Below are 8,934 nucleotides of genomic sequence, written 5' to 3' on the forward strand. Positions count from 1 at the left end.
GAGGGAGTCGCATTGCCCATCTTGAGGGAGAGGGAGTCGAGGGAGCATGGGCTTGGAGAGGGACCTAGAGAGCGTATGATGCACAGGGTGACCCACAGTGACAGACTGACACTGATGTGTGAGGCCCATAGATGGGCCCTCTGTCACTGGCTCACTTTCCCCCATTTGGATTCCCGCAAGTTTTACAGCAAAGGGAGATTCCATGAGATTTCATCTGCTCTGTCCTTGAAGGAGCAGTCACCCAGCTCACTGCCCCTCTCTCCTCAGACCACTTTTCTCTTTCTCCCTCACATGCTAATTGACTTAAAAGAATGCACTGGGGGTGGGAGGGGTGAGGGGGAGATGAATTGAACCACAAATTTTCAAATACTTGTTTCATATTTTCAAATTTGATTTAATAAACATGGAGTACTTGCTATGTGCCAGGTACTGTTCTAAGCATTTTAATATTTTGCATGTGATGTTGAATGATGCGGGAAACATCAAAAGAAGATGGAAGGAATACACAGAGTCACTGTACCAAAAGAACTGGTCAATATTTATCCATTTCAGGAGGTGGTATACGATCAAGAATCAATGGTATTGAAGGAAGAAGTTGAGGCTGCACTGATGGCACCTAACAACAACAGCATGCGCTATTTTATGTTCATTGGATAAGACAGCTTATCTTCATTGTATTTTTTTAAAATTAAAGCATTTATCACGATTAGTGGTGTATGTTATCTTAATATCACTCTGATACTTTTAGAAGGTGGATGGAACTTCTTTTGGGGTTAGGGTATATCAGTAAGACTTCTCCAGAGACTGAAACCAATAAGGTAGATAGATAAATAGAGGATGATAGATAAATTCAATAGATAGATGATTAATAGAGATAGATAGATAGATAGATAGATAGATAGATAGATAGATAGATAGATAGATAGAAGTAGATAGGTAGGCAGGCAGGCAGCAGGCAGACAGGCAGGTAAGTAGATAGGTAAGTGGTTGTTGCTGGGTGTCTTTGAGTTAATTCCAACTCATGGTGACCCCTTATGACAAAGCAGAATTACTCCCATAGGATTTTCTTTGTTGTACTCTTTCTGGGAGCAGATCACCAGGTCTTTCTCTTGCAGAGCCACTTGGTGGGCTTGTACCACTAACCTTTTGGTTAGCAGCCAAGCAATATATATGATATATGTATATGATACACACATACACACACGCACACATATGTGTGTGTGTATGTATCTAACATCTGACTCATATGACTGATTGTGGTGGCTGGCAAGTCTGAACAATGTCTATAGGTCAAGTAGCAGGCTGGAAGCTATAGCAGTCTTGAGTACAAAGTCTGTAGGGCAGATCAGCAAGTTGGAAGTTCAGGTAGTTCCAGCCTTGAGACAGAATTTCCTCTTCTCTGGGAAACCTCAGTTTTTGCTCTTAAGGCCTTCAGTTGATTGGTTTAAAGTCCTTCCCTGAGTGACAAAAAAAGTTAAGCATTTGGCTACTAGCCAAAAGTATGGTGATTTGAACCCATCCAGATGCTCCTCAGAAGATAGACTTAGTGATCTTCTTCCCAAAGGTCTTGAAAACCCTGTGGAGCAATTCTATTCAGCCCACATGGGGTCGCCATGAGTAGGAATGAACTCCATAGAAACTCCCAGAAACAATCTCCTTTACTTAAAGTAAACTGATTATAGATATTAAATCTCAACTACAAAACACCTTCCCAGCAACATCTAGACTAGTGTTTGACCAAACACCTGGGTACCACAGGTTAGCCAAGCTGACTCAGAATTATCCATGGAAGGGAGCTCTGACCAGGAAGCCCCAGGGTATGGAGATAAGGAAGATAAGATTGAGTGCAGGTAGTTAAACTCTGCCATCTCTGCAAAATGTGTAAGACCAGAGATGTATCCCCTCTGATGCCTACAGATAATAAATGAGGGAGCAAAGTCCCAGCCCACTGAGGGCTCACCACGTTGTTGTTGTTGTGTGCCATCTAGTCAGACCTGACTCATGGCAACCCCTCCTTGGGTTTCTGAGGCAGTATTACTATGGAAGTAAATTGCCCAACCTACCTTCCAAGGAGTGGCTGGTGGGTTTGAACTGCCAGCCTTCTGGTTAGCAGTCAAGTGCCTTAGGCACTAAGCTACCCAGAGCTCCCAAGGGCTCACCATAGATTGGGATAAATTAGCCAACACAAAGAAGACCATTCCCACCTCTGCTAAAGTAACCAGACTTGGCTGGGTAGAAGACTGGATGAATGGCCTTAAGACTTTACAGAATAGATATACTGTGTACAATTCACAGGACAGCTGGCCTTGAAAAGCACCATGAGATTAATAGACCAAGGTTGTCACTTAACTGCAGAGGAAGCTGAGGCTCAGCAAGGTTAGGAACACACTCAGAGTCATCAGTTTCTTAAAGGAGGAAGCCAGCAAGAGTTCTGGTTCCCTAACTCCATAGCCCTACTTCTCCTTCAATTGCCCTGTCATGCCAAGGGCTTCTGGGGGCCTGTGACGTGGGGAAGAAATGACTGGACTATGCTTGGAGGTGAAAGGTAATCACCATTGGCAACAAGAGCAAAGACTTACTGAACATTCCTACAGAAGGTGGAGACTGAATTTATTGATTTTATTTTTCTTATCCATTAACTCAACTTGAGAGGGCAGTGATAGTTCAGTGGTAGAATTCTCACCTTCCATGCACCAGACCAGGGTTTGATTCCCAGCCAGCACACCTCATGTGCATCTACCACCTGTCTGTCAGTGGAAGCTTGCTAGTTGCTGTGATGCTGAACAGGTTTCAGTCAAGCTTCCAGATTAAGATAGATCAGGAAGAAAGACCTGGCATCTACTTCTGAACATCAGCCAATGAAAAGCCTATGGATCAAAATGGTCTGATCTGCAACCAATTGTGTGGATAGTGCAGGATCAAGCAGTATTTCACTCCATTGTGCATGGGGTCGCCATGAATCAGGACTGAGTTTATAGCAGGTGCAGTGCCTAAGGTATTTAGCTGCTAACCAAAAGTTTGGTGGTTCAAACACACCAGCCACTCCTCAGAAAGAAGATGGGGCAATCTACTTTGATAAAGAATTACCACCTTGGAAACCCAAAGGGGATCACTATGAGTTGGAATCAACTTGAAGGCAGTGAGTTGTTTTTTTTTTAAAAAAAATTCAACTTGATTATTTTTCACAGAATGGTATTTTAAATAGGAGCTCTGGTAGCATAGTGCCTAAGGCACTTGACTGCTAACCAGAAGACTGGCAGTTCAAACCCACCAGCCACTCCTTGAAAGGAAGGTTGGGCAATCTACTTCCATAGTGATACTGCCTCGGAAACCCAAGGAGGGGTTACTATGAGTCAGATCTGACTCGATGGCAGTGGGTTGTTTTTTTTTTTTTTAAATAATACCCTGACAATTTATTCTCAAAAAGGATCCTAAAACTGTATTTTAAACATGACACCCGACACTGAACACTGGACAGATGACAATGACAGCAGTTTACTGTCACATGTACTCAAAGCTGAGTCTCTGAGGGGTTCAAACTGTTAAGCACTTGACTGCTAACTGAAAAATTGGCAGTTCAATCCCACCCAGAGGTACCTGGAAGGAAAAGCCTGGCAAAAAATCTGCTTCCAAACCGTCACAGCCTTGAGAACCCTACAGAGCACAGGGCTGCTCTGTACACATGGGGTCACCATAGGTCAGAGTTGAGTCAATGACTGCTGGTTTGGTTTTGGTATTCACAGCCTGGGGGAAGAGGAAACTGCATGCCAAAAAGGGGCATTCAGGGGGGTTGCCCTCAGGAACAGAGTGAACCTATAGGAAGCGGGCGTTGTGGTAACAAGCAGGTGGGGTGACCCTGATTCCCAAAGGAGGATGTGATTGACTTGTTAAAATAACTCCATGGGCTGTTTGGGAATGGAAATCTAGTACAGGCAGTCCCCAGGTTACAAATGTCCAACTTACAGGCAACTCCTACTTGCCCTTTAATGTTATATACCTTTGTCCTCACTTTGAAACTATTGAACCATCCTCTACTGGCAACAAATTCTCTATCACTATCACCTTCACTTGCGGCACATGGAGCTTTTAAATTGTTGAAGAGGCTTCGAGCCTTTTCCTGCTCTACATCAAAACCAAACTAACTGCCATTGAGTTGATTCTGACTCATAGCAACCCCTATTGGGTTTCTAAGACTGTAAATCTTTATGGAAGTAGGCTGCATCATCTTTCTTCCGTGGAGCAGCTGGTGAGTTCAAACTACTGACCTTTTGATTAGCAGCCAAATGCCTTAACTGCTACAGCACCAGAGCTCCTTTTCTTGCACTAAAGTAAGGCAAAATAAGAACTGTATGCACCTGTTCTGACTGACCTACAAATTCTTAGACACAGTTAGGGATGGATATTGTTTGTAATCCAGGGACTGCCTGTATTCAAAGATAAGCAGGAACTGTTCCAGGTTTGTTTGATAAGGTGTGTTGTTTGGCTAGAGGACATTATCCATGGGAGCTGAGTGGGGAAGGGAACTTTTGGTTAGGCCATTCAAGGCCCTCTTGATTTTTACCAGATGTTAAGACAACACATGATATTTAACTTTAATTTCTTTTGAGAAATGAAACAGTTTAATTATTGAATAATGGAGCTCTCATGGCACAGTGGTAAAGTGCTTGGCTTCTAACCAAAATGTCAGTGGTTCAAACCCACCAACCTCTCTGTGGGAAAAAGATGAGGCAGTCTGCTTTCATAAAGATTACAGTCTTGGAAACCCTAGGCAACAGGTCTGCTCTTGTCCCATAGGGTCATTATGAGTCAGAATTGACTGGGCAGCAAGTTTGGTTTTGGTATTATTAAATAAGCACTAAACCAGAATGTGAAGGAGCTCTGGTGGTGTAGTGGTTAAGGCATTCATCTGCTAACCAAAAGTTTGGTTATTCAAACCTACCAGCCGCTCTAAGGAAGAAAGGTGAGGCAGTCTGCATCAGTAAAGACATAAAGTCAATTCTGACTCAATGGCAGCGAGTTGGGTTTGGAAACCAGAACATGATGGGTATCACAGGTAATCTGCTAATGAGATTGCAAAGAAGGAAAGGAATTTTACCTTTCTCTCTTTTGTTCTCTCTTTCTTTTTAAATTGTGGTAATCTATATCTATATATCTATATATGAGTCGGGTCGGACTCGACAGCACATAACAACAACAACAACATATATTTTTATATCTAGATATCTAGATATAGATATAGGAGCTCTGGTAGCATAGTGCCTAAGGCACTTGACTGCTAACCAGAAGGCTGGCAGTTCAAACCCACCAGCCACTCTTTGGAAGGAAGGTTGGGCAATCTACTTCCATAGTGATACTGCCTTGGAAACACAAGGAGGGGTCGCTATGAGTAGGTTCCGACTTGACAGCACATAACAATAACAACAACAGATACAGATATAGATATAATATAGATATATAGAGAGAACAAAACACTTGCCAATTCAGCAATTTTTGCATGTATAACTCAGTGGCATTGATTACATTCATCATGTTGGGCAAGCATCACCACTGTCCTTTTCCAAATCATCCCATCACCATTAGCAGAACCTCAAAGGAGTGACTCCTCCTTTCTCCAACCCCCCTTTCACTCCTCATAAGCACTAATACTTTGATCTATATAATTTACTATTTAATATAAGTATAAGGAGCTCTGGTAGCATAGTGGCTAAAGCACTTGACTGCTAACCAGAAGGCTGGCGGTTCAAACCCACCAGCCACTCCTCGGAAGGAAGGTTGGGCAATCCTACTTCCGTAGTGATATTGCCTCGGAAACCCAAGGAGGGGTCGCTATGAGTCGGGGCCGACTCAACGGCACATAACAACACAACAACAATAAGTGGGATCATACAATATCTGTCCTTTTGTGTCTGACTTACTTTGCTCAGCATAATGTTTTCAAGGTTCATCCATGTCATAGCCTGAATTTTCAGTCTTACATCATAGCCAGAGATGGTGAGGCCAATTTTGCATCCAGCACTGGGGAGTGAATGAGAGATGAAATGCAGCCCCTGCTTCCCTAGCCAAGCCTTAGGCCCTGGAGTGGGGCTGTAGCTGCTGGCAGAAGGGGTATCTTTCTCCACTTTGCTCAGAGGACATATTTGGGCTGTGGGGCTCTGTAACCAGCTTTGTTCTAGTTTGCTCTGCACCTTCTGTACCAGAGCATGCACAATGCTCAGCAACCCAGTCAGTAAGTAGGACTATCCTCCAAGCATGGTCACCACCAGGATCTCCCAGGAGGTGGGGGAAAGTGGCACATTAGGAGACCCAATGGAGCAATTTCCAGAACCTACTGCCGGTCTTGCAGAATCATGAAATGAGGAGCAAACAAAGCAGCCAGAGGTGTCTTGGTTTCTTAGAGATGCTATAACAGAAATACCAGAAGTGAGTGGCTTTAAAGAACAGAAATGTATTTTTTCACAGTTCAAGAGAGCAGAAGGCTGATGTCAGGGCACTGGCTTTAGGGGAGAGCTCTCTGTGTCAGCTCTGGGAAAATCTTTGTCTCAGCTTCTCTAGCTTTGGCTTTCTGGGTTCCTTGGAGATCTCTACGTGACATCTATCTTCCCCCCCTTTCATGCTTGCTTGCTTCTGTGCCTAATCTGCTCCCTCCATATCTCAAAAATGGTTGGTTTAAGACACACTGTACACTGATATGGCCTCATTAACATAAAAAAATGCCTATTCCCAAATGGAATAATATCCACAGATATGTTGTTGTTGTGTGTCCGTAGAGTCGATTCCAACTCACAGTGACCCTATGTCACAGAGTAGAACTGCCTGCTAGTTTTCCAAGATTATAATCTTTATGGGAGCAGATTGCCAGGATTTTTCTCCTACAGAGCTGTTGATGGGTTTGGTTAGCAGCCAAGCACTTAACTATGGCACTACCATGGTTCTTTATATGCACAGGCATAGAGATTAGGATTTCAATACATATTTTAGGGGTACACAATTCAACACACAATAGAGTGGATTTTTTTTTTTTTTTTTTGGTTTTGTATGAGATTGAAAATCAAAGCTGCTTTACTAAGAGACTCTGCAAACATGAGTAGTAATACAATTTTTGAATGTACCAGTTCCGATATGCCTATAGGAAGGAGAAATGAGAACAGTTACTGCTTGTCTAAGGCTCACACACAGCAGAAGCTGAGTCCCTGTCATGTCCCTCCCTGGCCCATCCTGCTCCTCTCCCTGGACTGGGTGTTTCTCCTCTCATACAAGATCATTCTCAGCACCAGACTCCTCTTTTACAATTTCAAAGATAAAATGCAATTAGCGGAGAGGAGAGTTGTGCACAGAGATAAGCTGGGGCTAAGTTCACCATCCCATGTGTTTGGAGGGCTTTCCCACTACACAGGAAGGGTCTCTGAGGTAACTTGGCAGTGAAAAGTCTAAGGTGGAGTGAATAGTGGGAGATGTACATGCTTTGGGGGAAAGCTAGGAGATGCATCCAAAAAACCTGAGATTACCAAACTACTTTTTAAACATAGACAGCTTTTATGTGAAAATTAAGTGATTGTATTCATTGGAAAATTACATTCTCATATTTCTGGAGGCTAGTAATTCAAATTCAGGGCATCAGCAGGGCCATGCTCCCTCCAAAAGCTCTAGAGGAGGATGTTTCCTTGCTTCTTCCAGCTTCTGGTGGCTCTTGGCATTCTCTAATCTCTGACTACTTTCATCTTCCCACAGTCTTCTTCTCTTCTGTCTTTGTGTACCCATTTCTAACTTTCATAAGAACACTCTAATTGTATTTAGGGCCCACCCTAAACTAGTTAGGTCCCTGGGTGGCACAAATGGTTTGTGCTTGGCTACTAACCAAAAGGTTGGTGGTTTGAATTCATCCATCAGCACCTCAGAAGAAAGTCCTGGCAATCTATTTCCATAATCTGAGACCAGAAGAACTAGATGGTGCCAGGCTACCACCACCAAATACTCTGAAGGGATCACAATAGGAGATCCTGGATAGAGAAGGAGAAAAACTCAAATAATGAAAAAGACCAGGCTTACTGGTATGATAGAGACTGATGGAACCCCTGAGACTATGGCCCTTCGACACTCTTAAGGCTGGAACAGAACTCACCTGTGTGGCTTGAGTTTCAGCCAAATAATGGATAGGCCTATAAGGTGGACAGTTACACCAGGGAGGTATGCACTCCCTGGAACAACCAAACACATGATATCAGAGAGGCAGCATTTGCCCAGGGATAAAGCTCAGAAGGCAGGAAAGGATAGAAAAAAGAACGAATGGAAATTGGAAACAGGGAGGAAGTGGGAAGAGTGTCATTATATTATGGGAATTACAATCAATGTCACAAATTAAAATGTATGAATTTTGAATGGAAAGCCAATTTGCCTTGTAAACTTTCACCTAGATGACCATACAAAATTAAACAAACAAACAAAAGCCTACTTCCTTAACATTAAAAACCAAACTCACTGCTGTTGAGTTGGTTCTGACACTCATAGTTGACCCCTCTTTGGGTTTCTGAGGCGGTATCTCTACAGAAGTAGATTGCCCAGTCTTCTTTCCAAGGGGTGGCTGATGGGTTTGAACCGCCAACCTTCTGGTTAGCATTCAAATGCCTTAGGCATTACACCAGAGCTCCATGACATAATAGCCATTGAAAACCCTATGGAGCAGTTCACCATGCATTGGAATCAACTTGATGCCAATAGGTTTGTTTTATTTCTAATCTAGTATAAGGTCATCTTCATCCTTACCTTAATTGCATCTGTAAACACCTTATTTCCAAATAAAGTCATATTCTGAGTTTCTGGGTGGATATGAATATTTGAGAGGTTCTAGGAGCTCTGGTAGCATAGTGCCTAAGGCACTTGACTGCTAACCAGAAGGCTGGCTGTTCAAACCCACCAGCCACTCCTCGGAAGGAAGGT

The sequence above is a fragment of the Orycteropus afer genome, unplaced genomic scaffold (assembly GCF_000298275.1).
Source record: "Orycteropus afer afer isolate SDZICR_OR568_19922 unplaced genomic scaffold, OryAfe1.0 scaffold00078, whole genome shotgun sequence".
Taxonomy (NCBI): Eukaryota; Metazoa; Chordata; class Mammalia; order Tubulidentata; family Orycteropodidae; genus Orycteropus; species Orycteropus afer.